The sequence below is a fragment of the Eleutherodactylus coqui genome, chromosome 2 (genome assembly GCF_035609145.1).
Source record: "Eleutherodactylus coqui strain aEleCoq1 chromosome 2, aEleCoq1.hap1, whole genome shotgun sequence".
NCBI classification, from domain to species: domain Eukaryota; kingdom Metazoa; phylum Chordata; class Amphibia; order Anura; family Eleutherodactylidae; genus Eleutherodactylus; species Eleutherodactylus coqui.
In genome coordinates, this window is record NC_089838.1 from 31,401,025 (window position 1) to 31,414,683 (window position 13,659).

Sequence of the window (13,659 nt, forward strand, 5' to 3'; positions counted from 1 at the left end):
CGGTTTACTGCTGGCTTCGCCATTTGCTTTCCTTAATTGGGAAAAAAATACCTGCTCTGCCAGAGTTAATAACTCTGCTACCCTCAAGTTCTGTGACACATTAGCAGGGCCACAGCACAGTTATTAAACTTCTCATGTTCATTGAATATACGCAGTGGGTCCTTTTGGTGTAAAAAAAGGGAAAAGAAATCTATTTGTCCTGCCTCTGTCCGTCCTAAGGGCTGTGGACACGTGTGAGCTGCGTGTACAACGTTAAAAAATCAGACGCACCCAGCTACGGTTTACTGCTGGCTTCGCCATTTGCTTTCCTTAATTGGGAAAAAAATACCTGCTCTGCCAGAGTTAATAACTCTGCTACCCTCAAGTTCTGTGACACATTAGCAGGGCCACAGCACAGTTATTAAACTTAGATTATTCATTCACTAGAGGCAGTGGGGCCTTTCGTTTTCAAAAAAGGGAAAAAATTATATTTGGCCTGCAGTCTTGCGCCAATTTATTTCCTGCCTGTGAAATCAAATCACTGGTAATACAGCATGCTGAGGGGTAGGGGTAGGCCTAGAGGACGTGGACGCGGCCGAGGACGCGGAGGGCCAAGTCAGGGTGTGGGCACAGGCCGAACTCCTGTTCTAGGTGTATCGCAGCCGTCTGCTGCGCGATTAGTAGACAGGCACGTTTCTGGCGTCCCGACAGTCATCGCACAATTCATGGGTCCACGCGGGAGACGGTTATTAGATAATGAGCAGTGTGAGCAGATCCTGTCCTGGATGGCAGAAAGTGCTTCGAGCAACCTATCGTCCACCCGCAGTTCTGCGCCGTCCACTGCTGCAAATCAGAATCCTCTGTCTGCTGCTCCTCCTTCCTCCCAGCCTCCTCACTCCACTCCAATGACACCTGCTCAGCTGCGTGAAGACTCCCAGGAACTGTTCTCTGGCCCCTGCTCTGATTGGGCAGCAGTGGTTCCTCTCCCACCAGAGGAGTTTATCGTCACTGATGCCCAACCATTGCAAAGTTCCCGGGGTCCGGGGGATGAGGCTGGGGAATTCCGCAAACTGTCTCAAGAACTTTCTGTGGGTGAGGAGGACGATGACGATGAGACACAGTTGTCTTGCAGTCAGGTAGTAGTGAGGGCAGTAAGTGCGAGGGAGGAGCGCACAGAGGATTCGGAGGAAGAGCAGCAGGACGATGAGGTGACTGACCCCACCTGGTTTGCAACGCCTACTCAGGACAGGTCTTCAGAGGGGGAGGCAGGGGCAGCAGCAGGGCAGGTTGCAAGAGGCAGTGCGGTGTCCAGGGGTAGAGGCAGGGCCAGACCGAATAATCCACCAACTGTTTCCCAAAGCGCACCCTCGCGCCATGCCACCCTGCAGAGGCCGAGGTGCTCTAAGGTCTGGCAGTTTTTCACAGAGACGCCTGACGACCGACGAACAGTGGTGTGCAACCTTTGTCGCGCAAAGCTCAGCCGGGGAGCCAACACCAATAGCCTCACCACCACCAGCATGCGCAGACATATGATGGCCAAGCACCCCACAAGGTGGGACGAAGGCCGTTCACCGCCTCCGGTTTGCACCCCTGCCTCTCCCCCTGTGCCCCAACCTGCCACTGAGATGCAACCCCCCTCTCAGGACACGGGCACTACCGCCTCATGGCCTGCACCCACACCCTCACCTCCGCTGTCCTCGGCCCCATCCACCAGTGTAGTTCAGCGCACCGTCCAGCCGTCGCTTGCGCAACTGTTGGAGCGCAAGTACGCCGCCACGCACCCGCACGCTCAAACGTTAACCGTCCGCATAGCAAAATTCATCAGCCTTGAGATGCTGCCGTATAGGGTTGTGGAAACGGAGTCCTTCAAAAGTATCATGCAGGCGGCGGCCCCGCGCTACTCAGTTCCCAGTCGCCACTACTTTTCCCGATGTGCCGTCCCAGCCCTGCACGACCACGTCTCCCGCAACATTGTACGCGCCCTCACCAACGCGGTTACTGCCACGGTCCACTTAACAACGGACACGTGGACAAGCACAGGCGGGCAGGGCCACTACATCTCCCTGACGGCACATTGGGTGAATTTAGTGGAGGCTGGGACAGAGTCAGAGCCTGGGACCGCTCACGTCCTACCCACCCCCAGAATTGCGGGCCACAGTTCGGTGGTGGTATCTGCGGAGGTGTATGCTTCCTCCACTAAAGCACCCTCCTCCTCCTCCTCCTCCGCAACCTCTGTCTCGCAATCAAGATGTGTTAGCAGCAGCATGTCGCCAGCAGTCGGTGTCGCGCGGTGTGGCAGCACAGTGGTGGACAAGCGTCAGCAGGCCGTGCTGAAACTACTCAGCTTAGGAGATAAGAGGCACACGGCCCACGAACTGCTGCAGGGTCTGACACAGCAGACCGACCGCTGGCTTGCGCCGCTGAGCCTCCAACCGGGCATGGTCGTGTGTGACAACGGCCGTAACCTGGTGGCGGCTCTGCAGCTCGGCAGCCTCACGCACGTGCCATGCCTGGCCCACGTCTTTAATTTGGTGGTTCAGCGCTTTCTGAAAAGCTACCCACGCTTGTCAGACCTGCTCGTAAAGGCGCGCCGGCTCTGCGCACATTTCTGCAAGTCCCACACGGACGCTGCCACCCTGCGCACCCTGCAACATCGCTTTAAGCTGCCAGTGCACCGACTGCTGTGCGACGTGCCCACACGGTGGAACTCTACGCTCCACATGTTGGCCAGGCTCTATGAACAGCGTAGAGCTATAGTGGAATACCAACTCCAACATGGGCGGCGCAGTGGGAGTCAGCCTCCTCAATTCTTTTCAGAAGAGTGGGCCTGGTTGGCAGACATCTGCCATGTCCTTGGTAATTTTGAGGAGTCTACCCAGGTGGTGAGCGGCGATGCTGCAATCATTAGCGTCACCATTCCTCTGCTATGCATCTTGAGAAATTCCCTGCAAAGCATAAAGGCAGCTGCTTTGCGCTCGGAAACAGAGCCGGGGGAAGACAGTATGTCGCTGGATAGTCAGAGCACCCTCCTGTCTATATCTCAGCGCGTTCAGGAGGAGGAGGAGGAGCATGAGGAGGATGAGGAGGAGGGGGAAGAGACAGCTTGGCCCGCTGCTGACGGTACACCGGCTGATTGCCTGTCATCCTTTCAGCGTGTATGGCCTGAGGAGGAGGAGGAGGAGGAGGAGGAGGAGGAGGAGGATCCTGCAAGTGATCTTCCTAGTGAAGACAGCCATGTGTTGCGTACAGGTACCCTGGCACACATGGCTGACTTCATGTTAGGATGCCTTTCTCGTGACCCTCGCGTTGCACGCATTCTGGCCACAACGGATTACTGGGTGTACACACTGCTCGACCCACGCTATAAGGAGAACCTGCCCACTCTCATTCCCGAAGAGGAAAGGGGTTCGAGAGTGTTGCTATACCACAGGACCCTGGCGGACAAGCTGATGGCAAAATTCCCAGCCAACAGCGCTAGTGGCAGAAGGCGCAGTACCGAGGGCAAGGTAGCAGGGGAGGTGCGGAGATCGAGCAGCATGTACATCCCAGGCAGTGCAACAGTCTTTAAGGGCCTGGACAGCTTTATGGCTCCCCACCAAGACTGTGTCACCGCTCCCCAGTCAAGGCTGAGTCGGCGGGAGCACTGTAAAAGGATAGTGAGGGAGTACGTAGCCGATCGCACGACCATCCTCCGTGACGCCTCTGCCACCTACAACTACTGGGTGTCGAAGCTGGACACGTGGCCTGAACTAGCGCTGTATGCCCTGGAGGTGCTTGCTTGTCCTGCGGCTAGCGTCTTGTCGGAGAGGGTGTTTAGTGCGGCTGGGGGAATCATCACAGATAAGCGTACCCGCTTGTCAACCGACAGTGCCGACAGGCTAACACTCATCAAGATGAACAAAGCCTGGATTTCGCCAGACTTCTCTTCTCCACCAGCGGACAGCAAGGATACGTAAGCAATACGTAGGCTGCACCCGCGGATGGAAGCTACGTTCTCTCTCACCATCCAAAACGGGGACATTTCTGCTTCATCAATCTGTGTCTAATATTCCTCCTCCGCCTCCTGCTCCTCCTCCTGAAACCTCACGTAATCACGCTGAACGGGCAATTTTTCTTAGGGCCACACGGCTCACTCAAATAATTTTTCTGAACAATTTTTAAAAGTTTCAATGCGCTTAAAAGCGTTGGAACTTTAACTTGAACCAATTTTTCGTTACACTGGGCTGCCTCCAGGCCTAGTTACCACTTAAGCCACATTAACCAAAGCGATTAATGGGTTTCACCTGCCCTCTTGGCTGGCCATGGCCAATTTTTTGGATGTACATTAGTACTGTTGATACAGCAATTTTTGTGGGCCCTCGCCTACAGTGTAATCAAATGAATTTTTAGCCCACCTGCATTACAGCTGACGTTACCTCAGCTGTGTTGGGCAATGCAATGGGATATATTTATGTACCGCCGGTGGCTTCCTGGCACCCACCCAGGCAGTGGGTCCACAGGGAATTATAAATGCATCTGTTTCCACTTGTAAAGAACCCCAGTCTGACTGGGGCATGCAGTGTGGGCCGAAGCCCACGTGTATTACGCACGACATTACTACCTCAGCTGTGTTGGGCAATGCAATGGGATATTTTTGTGTACCGCCGGTGGGTTCCAGGGAGCCACCCATGCTGTAGGTGCACACGAAGTGTAACCTACATGTGTCCACTTGTAAAGAACCCCAGTCTGACTGGGGCATGCAGTGTGGGCCGAAGCCCACCTGTATTACGCACGACATTACTACCTCAGCTGTGTTGGGCAATGCAATGGGATATTTTTGTGTACCGCCGGTGGGTTCCAGGGAGCCACCCATGCTGTAGGTGCACACGGAGTGTAACCTACATGTGTCCACTTGTAAAGAACCCCAGTCTGACTGGGGCATGCAGTGTGGGCCGAAGCCCACCTGTATTACGCACGACATTACTACCTCAGCTGTGTTAGGCAATGCAATGGGATATTTTTGTGTACCGCTGGTGGGTTCCAGGGAGCCACCCATGCTGTCGGTCGACAGGGACTTCACAATAGGGAGTTGTACCTGCCTGTGTCTATGAATTAAAAAGCCCGGTCTAACTGGGGCATGCAGACACCTGGACAGAATGAATAGTGTGTGGCACATAGGTTCCCCATTGATATGCCCACGTGTGCAGCTCCTGATGGCGGTGGCACAGGATTCTATTTCTCATTGCTTCTGTACAGCATTGTGGGCTATCGCCCCGCCCCTTTTAAAGAGGGTCGCTGCCTAGCCGTGCCAACCCTGTGCAGTGTGTGCCTGCGGTCCCTCGTCATGGCAGACGCACTTCTAAATAGACATGAGGGTGGTGTGGCATGAGGGCAGCTGAAGGCTGCGCAGGGACACTTTGGTGTGCGCTGTGGGGGGGAGGGGGTGCGGTTGGGCAGCATGTAACCCAGGAGAAGTGTCAGTGGAGTGTCATGCAGGCAGTGATTGTGCTTTGTTGGAGGTAGTGTGGTGCTTAGCAAAGGTATGCCATGCTAATGAGGGCTTTTCAGACGTAAAAGTTGTTGGGAGGGGGGGGGCCCACTCTTGCCGGTATTGTGGCTTAATAGTGGGACCTGTGAACTTGAGATGCAGCCCAACATGTAGCCCCTCGCCTGCCCTATCCGTTGCTGTGTCGTTCCCATCACTTTCTTGAATTGCCCAGATTTTCACACATGAAAACCTTAGCGAGCATCGGCGAAATACAAAAATGCTCCGGTCGCCCATTGACTTCAATGGGGTTCGTTATTCGAAACGAACCCTCGAACATCGCGGGAAGTTCGTTTCGAATAACGAACACCCGAGCATTTTGGTGTTCGCTCATCTCTAATTAAGATATATCATTATTTAACCCAGATGATAAACTCTGTAAACAGGAAAAATTACACAATTCCAGAATTTAGCTTTTTTAGCCACATTGCCTATAAAAAGAAATTTGAATAAAAAGTGATCAAAAAGTTACATGCACCCCATAATGGTAGCGATAGAAATAGTTACTAGAGATCAGTGAGTTAACTCGATAAGGCATATTACTCGATCGAGTAGTGCCTTAGCCGAGTATCTCCCAGCTCGTCTCTAAAGATTCGGGGGCCGGTGGGGGGCGGGGAGCGGTGGGGGAGAGCGGGAAGGAACGGAGGGGAGATCTCCCTCTCTCCCACCCGCTCCCCCCCGCTCCCCGCCGCAAGTGACCTGTCACCCGCGCCGGCCCCCGAATCTTTAGAGACGAGCGGGGAGATACTCGGCTAAGGCACTACTCGCTCGAGTAATGTGCCTTAGTGAGTATACTCGCTCATCTCTACTAGTCACTCTTTCACCACCTCTTCATAACATGAAGTGGAAACAGCATTGTGATACATAGGAGAAGCTTTACAGCCATATTGAAAAAAAAACAATTTAAAGGCTTCTGCAATTGCTGGAGCAAATTTGTCAGCTTAGTAAATAGCCCTCGATTACCCGTAGTGATATTTCTCCCTCAGATTCAATGAGGAATATAAATGAAGCCACTGTCAAAAGGTTGTGGGCCAATTTGGTCTTTCCATTTGATGGACGTTAATAGCTGAGATGACAATGTTCTGGGCAGTCCCAGGTGTAATTGTTGGATGGGTAGTTAAGTTTACCGGAGCAGGATTCAGTGACAGCTGTCTTCAAACCAAAGATGATGACTATGAATGAAACCCCAAGGGGCGAGTAGACTGTCTTCAGTAACAGAGACATGCCAGAAAGCCAAGCAGCCTTCACATCCTATATTATGCTAAGCACAGGATGAGCAATAGAAATCCATTTCCTCACGTGTCTTTTCCACACTCTCCAATTATACATTATGCACTTGCAACCCTTATTTTGTGACTTCTCAGGCGTATGAAACTACTGAGCAATGTATGATTGCTGTACGTCATGGATTCACAATCTATTCCTCTGGAAGCTCCTACCAGTCCACGAACATATTTGCCTTGGTCATGGGTGAGATGATTAAATGCATTCATTTTAATTAACTCACTTGAGTATTAAGGATCCATACACATATCATATTAAGTCGGCATGAAATTTGTTGATATCATTATAACTGAAATGTAGTGTTTCCGTTCCATCAAACCTAATTTTAATGTCTGTGATTGAGTTGTGAGAACATGTAAGAACTTCAGTAATAAACTATAAACGTTTAAAGAGCCACCCCTGCGAAAACACATTTTTCCATGCTGCCTCCCCCCACCTGATTGCCTTCCCCGCAGTGCAGCCTCCTATCTGATACCTATCAGGCATCATCTTGAGGCTGAGATTTTTTACTTTCAGTTTCACATATATCCCATGATTCAACAGTGCAGCTTTAGCTTGGGGTAAACCATTATACCTGCAAGGAGGACAGATTAATTATCATTACCTTCTATAGTCACCTTAATAAGCTACAGCTGTAATCTTCTCTATTATACCTGTGTGATCCTCATCAGTAACTGACAGAAGTACCTATATCCTCCTGTAAGCTGTTTTAGTGGTTGGTCCATGTAATAGCATCACACAGACTGAGAATCTGACTAGAAAATTAATCCATAACCCTCAAGTGTATCTGAGCTGGTCAGATGTGTTACGTGGTGCTCCTGGGACCTGTAGTTCTATGGGTTACCAGGAGCACATTCCAACAGGTGTGGGATGTTTGAGCTGGCTGGGTGTGTGGATTGCTCCAGACACTTTTGCTAGAGGGTTCTGGACATTAATCCATTTAGATCATTCCCACTCAGTACTTGATGGTTTGTGTCATACATGCTGCTAGTTGGAGTTTCTTCAACCACCTTCCCTGAAGATGGTCTGGACACCTGATCTCCCAGTCTGCATGTTATGTGGGCTACGGATCCATTCCCTTTTATCGGGTACGGGCTCCAGATATCTGATGTCCTGTACGTTGTCAGATGGGTGATGTCCGACAACATGTTCCTTTTACGTCAGATTGATGTTTTATGTCAGATTGGCTCTTTCCCCTTTCTTGGTGTGTGGACACTTGAACTAGCCCCTGTTTATCTATGCATGCATGAAGTTCTGTGTGGGGTTTCCTTCTGACTGTGAGATGAGAAGACTTCTGGTGTAAACAATAATGTGATCAGTGTATGTCTGAAGGTGTGGACTACACTAGGTGTGAACAATGTCCTGCTCAATGTATGTCTGAAGGTGTGAACTACACTTGGTGTAAGCAAGGTCCTGTTCAGTGTATGTCTGAAGGTGTGGACTACACTTCGTGTGAACAAGGTCATGCTCAGTGTATGTCTGAAGGTGTGGACTACACTTGGTGTGAACAATGTCTTGTTCCATGTATATCTGAAGGTGTGGACTACACTTGGTGTGAACAATGTCTTGTTCCATGTATATCTGAAGGTGTGGGCTACACTTGGTGTGAACAATGTCCTGTTCAATGTACGTCTAAAGGTGTGGATTACACTTGGTGTGAGCAAGGTCCTGTTCAGTGTATGTCTGAAGGTGTGGACTACACTTGGTGTGTACACTGTCCTGTTCAGTGTATGTCTGAAGGTGTGGACTACACTTGGTGTGAACAAGGTTTTGTTCAGGGTATGTCTGAAGGTGTGGACTACAATTGGTGTGAACAAGGTTTTGTTCAGGGTATGTCTGAAGGTGTGGACTACACTTGGTGTGAACAATGTCCTGTTCAATGTACATCTAAAGGTGTGGATTACACTTGGTGTGAGCAAGGTCCTGTTCAGTGTATGTCTGAAGGTATGGACTACACTTGGTGTAAACAAGGTTTTGTTCAGGGTATGTCTGAAGGTGTGGACTACACTTGGTGTGAACAATGTTCTGTTCAGTGTATGTCTGAAGGTGTGGACTACATTTGGTGTGAACAAAGTGCTGTTCGGTGTATGTCTGAAGGTGTGGACTACACTTGGTGTGAACAATCTCTTGTTCCATGTATGTCTGAAGGTGTGGACTATACTTGATGTGTACAAGGTCCTGTTCAGTGTATGTCTAAGGTGTAGACTACACTTGGTGTGAGCAAGGTCCTGTTCAGTGTATGTCTGAAGGTATGGACTACACTTGGTGTGAACCAGGTCCTGCTCTATGTATGATGGTGTGGACTACACTAGGTGTGAACAAGGTCCTGCTCCATGTATGTCTGATGGTGTGGACTACACTGGGTTTGAACAAGGTCCTGTTCAGTGTCTGCTTGTAGGTATTGACTACACTTGGTGTGAACTATGTCTTGTTCTATGTGGTGTTCCCTTTATGTTGCAGACACTTGGTGTGAACAGGGTTGTGGTCTCTGTACATCAGTAGGTGTTGACTAGGTGTGAACTGTCCTGTTCAGTGTATCAGGTTGCATTTCCCTTATCTGGTGATGCTGTATATTACCACCTAGGATGAGACAGATGGCCCTTAGGTTCCAGCATGGGGCTGTCCTTTTCGAAACAATCACCCTGCTTGTAGGCAATGTCGCCCTTTCCATTGCTGTAGTTGTCTTGTTAGTGTAGGGACTCACAAGACAATGAGGAGCCTAGATGTGGGCTTGTGAGCTCACGTACTCTTGCTAAAATACAAACCAATACCTCGTACATACTTATAGAAATTTACACCTGTCTGATTGTTTAGTACATTTTTTAAGTATTGAGCTGTCCAGTGTGTTGTTAGGTCTGATGTCCCTGTTTCCCCTGTGGGGGTTTTTATGCATATCTCGTTTTTGGTTGTTGTGGGTGTCCGGTCGTGTATGCACGTCCTTTCTCCTCTAAAGTTATAAAAGTGGTTGCGTCTAGAGATGAGCGAGCATACTCGCTAAGGGCAATTACTCAATCGAGCATTGCACTTAGTGAGTACCTGCCCGCTCGGGAGCAAAGATTTGGCTGCCGGTGGTGGGGGGCGGAGAGCGGCTTGGAAGAGCGGGGAGGAATGGAGGGGAGATCTCTCTCTCCCTCTCTACCCCCCGCTCCTCCCTGCTCAATGCCGCAACTCACCTGTCACCCGCGCCGGCAGCCGAACCGGCTCGATCGAGCAATTGTCCTTAGCGAGTATGCTCTCTCATCTCTAGTTGCGTCCATGTAGGTCACTGTTCACACAGCCTTCATGGACGTAAAAAAATCTATTACTAGGGATTTATGGCTGTACTGTTCCTGGAGGTTTATAGATGTGCTGTTACTGGGAGTCTGAGGCTACACTCTTATTGGGGGTTTATATTTGCACTGTTACTGGAGGCCTCTTACTGCACTAATACTAGGGGTCTGTGGCTGCATTGTTACTTTGGCTCTATGACTCCACTGTTACTGGAAGGCTGTGGCTTCATCACTTTAATGATCCTATGGGTGTTGCTGCAGTCTTTGCTGCTTTTTTGGTCCTTGAGTCCTGCAGCCTGATCAGTGCTGTTTAAGTAGGGGTACACAAGCACTGTAGAAAATTTCCTGGAAAGATAATTGCAAATTTGCTTACTCTGCCAAAAATGTTCAACAATCCCTACATTAAGGGTGTGTTCACATGTCACTGACGTGCTGCAGGTTTTGGTGCATTTCCGCAGCAGATTTTGGATGCGGACATGCTACGGAATTTGTAGCGGAATTTATGCCACGGTCATTCCACAGCATTTCCACTAAGTGTAAGCATACCATAAAAGGGTTGCTTCACAGCCCCTCTGTCCCTCCTGGTTGCTGCTGACCAGGACATGTGACTGCTGCAGCCAATCACTGGCTGTAGAAGGTCACTGCTGTAGCACTCGAATGTCCTGGTTAGCAGCAATCGGGAAGCAGTGGTTAAAAAAAAACCTTTAAGGCATGCTGAACAACATAAAAAAAATATTGTTGAATTGTCAAAACTTCTGACCCCAAATTTTTTTAGCCCTTCTCATAATTACTACGACAGTAATTTTTCCTATTAGACCATAATAACAGCTCAATGGACCATCATGAAGGAACATTTCATGTGAATTTTAATCACATGCAATCAGAACTGCAGCTTAACGTATATGGGACAGGTTAGAAGCCTGAGCATCAGAGGAGACAGGAAGTCAATTTAAGTCTATCTTAGATCTCCTGTCACCGCAGTCTTCAACTACGACCTAATGGAGAGGAGCTAAAAACGCAGCCAACACTTAAGAAAAAATAGCAAGATGGCATCACCCAAGGTACTGACATCTTCTTTTCAAGGAATGACCACTTTTTAACTATTGATGACATATCCTAGGGATAGGTCATCTATAGTTGATCAGTGGGAGTCTGCCACTTGGGACCGCCGCTGATCAGTTTCCTTTAAGCTGATGTCACTGTGTACAGAGCCAAAAGCAGACAGCTCTGTACACATTGCAGCACTGCAAACACCGTTCCCCGAATTCAATGGAAATAGTGCCTGCAATACCATTCTGGGCCACTGCAGTGTGTACAGAGCTGTTTACTTCTGGTTTTGTGCACACTTTCAATGGCTCACTGAACAGCTAATTGACAGAGATCCTGCTGATCAACTATACATGACCTATCCTGAGAATATGTCATCAATAACTCAAAATGGACCACCCCTTTAATGTTTGACCAATGGAATGCAGATGGCAGGAGGCCTGATAAATGTTTCAAGGCTGTACCATAACTTCTTCCAAGGCACTTATATTCATGAATGTGTCACTTTGTCTCCCAGAAACCTATTTTGGGATTGTTTTATTTTTATAAGGCACCACATACATTTTTGTTGAACGCTCATACTTACATGATGAGAAGATGATTTGCAAATTATTGTTATTAACTTTTCGTCTGCCTACTGCAGAAAAAAAACATCTCATCGTTTCTCAGAGCCCCGGGGAGTTTACCTGACACCTAGAATACCATCTTTAAAAGTTAGTCCAAGGCTAAGTTAGTCTAGAGTTCGGAAGAAAGTGTTTCCTAAGTTTTTCCCTATGATAATAAGATCTGTGTCAAACATTTTCAGAATTAACCAGAATGTATTTTTATTACAGTGATTCCCTCGTAAAATAAATGTGGTTGTCATAGCAGAATGACAGATTATTAATTAGCCTTTCTCTGTTAATTGCATAGTAAGGATGATCTGTCACACCAGTAGTATAAACTAAAAATAAGCAAATTTGATGTGGTTCAATTTGCTGATCATCAAATATATTAATTAAAGCCCTGTTGTCTGGACTCTTGTGTACCAGTAACCAAGGGCGTAACTATAGAGGATGCAGGGGATGCGATTGCACCCGGGCCCAGGTGCCTTGGGGGGTGGGGGGGTGGGGGTGGCATAAGGCGTCTCTTCTCCATATAGGGAACCCAGTACTATGAATAAAGCATTATAGTTGGGGGCCCTGTTACTGGTTTTGCATTGGGGCCCGGGAGCTTCAAGTTACGCCTCTGCCATTATCTGTTTTGAGTCAAGAGGAGGGTCGTCAACTGTCCAGAAATTTGTGGACAGTCCTTAAAAATAGGGGATTTTTTTCCAGTGTCCATGAAAAATATTAGATGCCATCCATGAATTTTTGGAGGTTGGTGGTACTTGAGCTGGCTATTATGTCTGTAATTTTACATTTCACACATGCTGGTAATGAGTTCACATCAGTATCTGACCTATCAACATATATTACTTATCTTTATTATTTAGTAAGGTTTTTCCATTAAAAATGTTGTCTGTCTGTGATCTTCGAATAATTTGCCTAGGAAAATGAAAACTTCCGGTTGGCAACTCTGTTCAGGAAAGGTATGGATGCAGCAAAGATTAGCCTGATATTTAACGTTTTATAATAACTTTACTACAGGGTGGTCCAAAGGTATGAAGACACCCGAATAAATGGAAAACGGTGGTTGGGAATGTTGCTAAGAGGAAGGGGGCAAATTTGTGAGGGGCAGTGTTTGTACGGTTAGATATAAAGTCAAATGGAAGGTGCAAATACTCTGCTAATGGTGGTAAGGAATTAGGAAGGTCCTGTGGAGTTATTATGTGTTTAGACCAGAATGTAAAGGGATTTATTGTTATAATACAGAGTTATTACAAATGATGTTCCCAATATGAATACTCAGAGGTGTTCAACGTGAGCCCCCTTTGTCACTCGACACAGATCGAGCCTGTACCAAGTTCCTGCTATACATGATTGACTAAATGCAATGGCTTCTGTGATGCGTACTCACAGATCCAGCGTGGTGGGTGGTAAGGGAGCCATGTAGACTTTGTCTTTAAAACTCCAGCAGAAAAAAAAAATCACACGGAGTAAGGCCCGGGGATCGTGGAGACCATGGAAGAAGTTGACTATCATCCCAACATGCACGACCAATCCATCTATTGAGCTCACTTCTGACTTCATTGTGAAAATGGAGGGGTATGGGGGTTGCCCTGTGTTGATGGAAGATGAAAACTGGGATATCCTGTTCCAGCTGTGGCAGAAGCCATATCTGTAGCGTCCAGGTATGAAATCCCAGGGATTGTTTCCTCATGGAGAAAGAAGGGGCCATACACTTTCCTACAGGTTATAGTGCAGAACACATTCACCTTGAGGGAGTCAAACATATGCTCCATGTAGACAGGAAGGTTCCCCTCCCCCAGATTCTGCCATTAGGTTTGTTGTCCAAAAGGTGGAAGGCGGCTTCATCACTAAACACTAAAGACTCCATTACACAATCGCATTCCATTAGTTTTCATACTCTCACAGAAAGAACATTGTCTTGCGTTGTCATTTAGTTTCAGGGCCG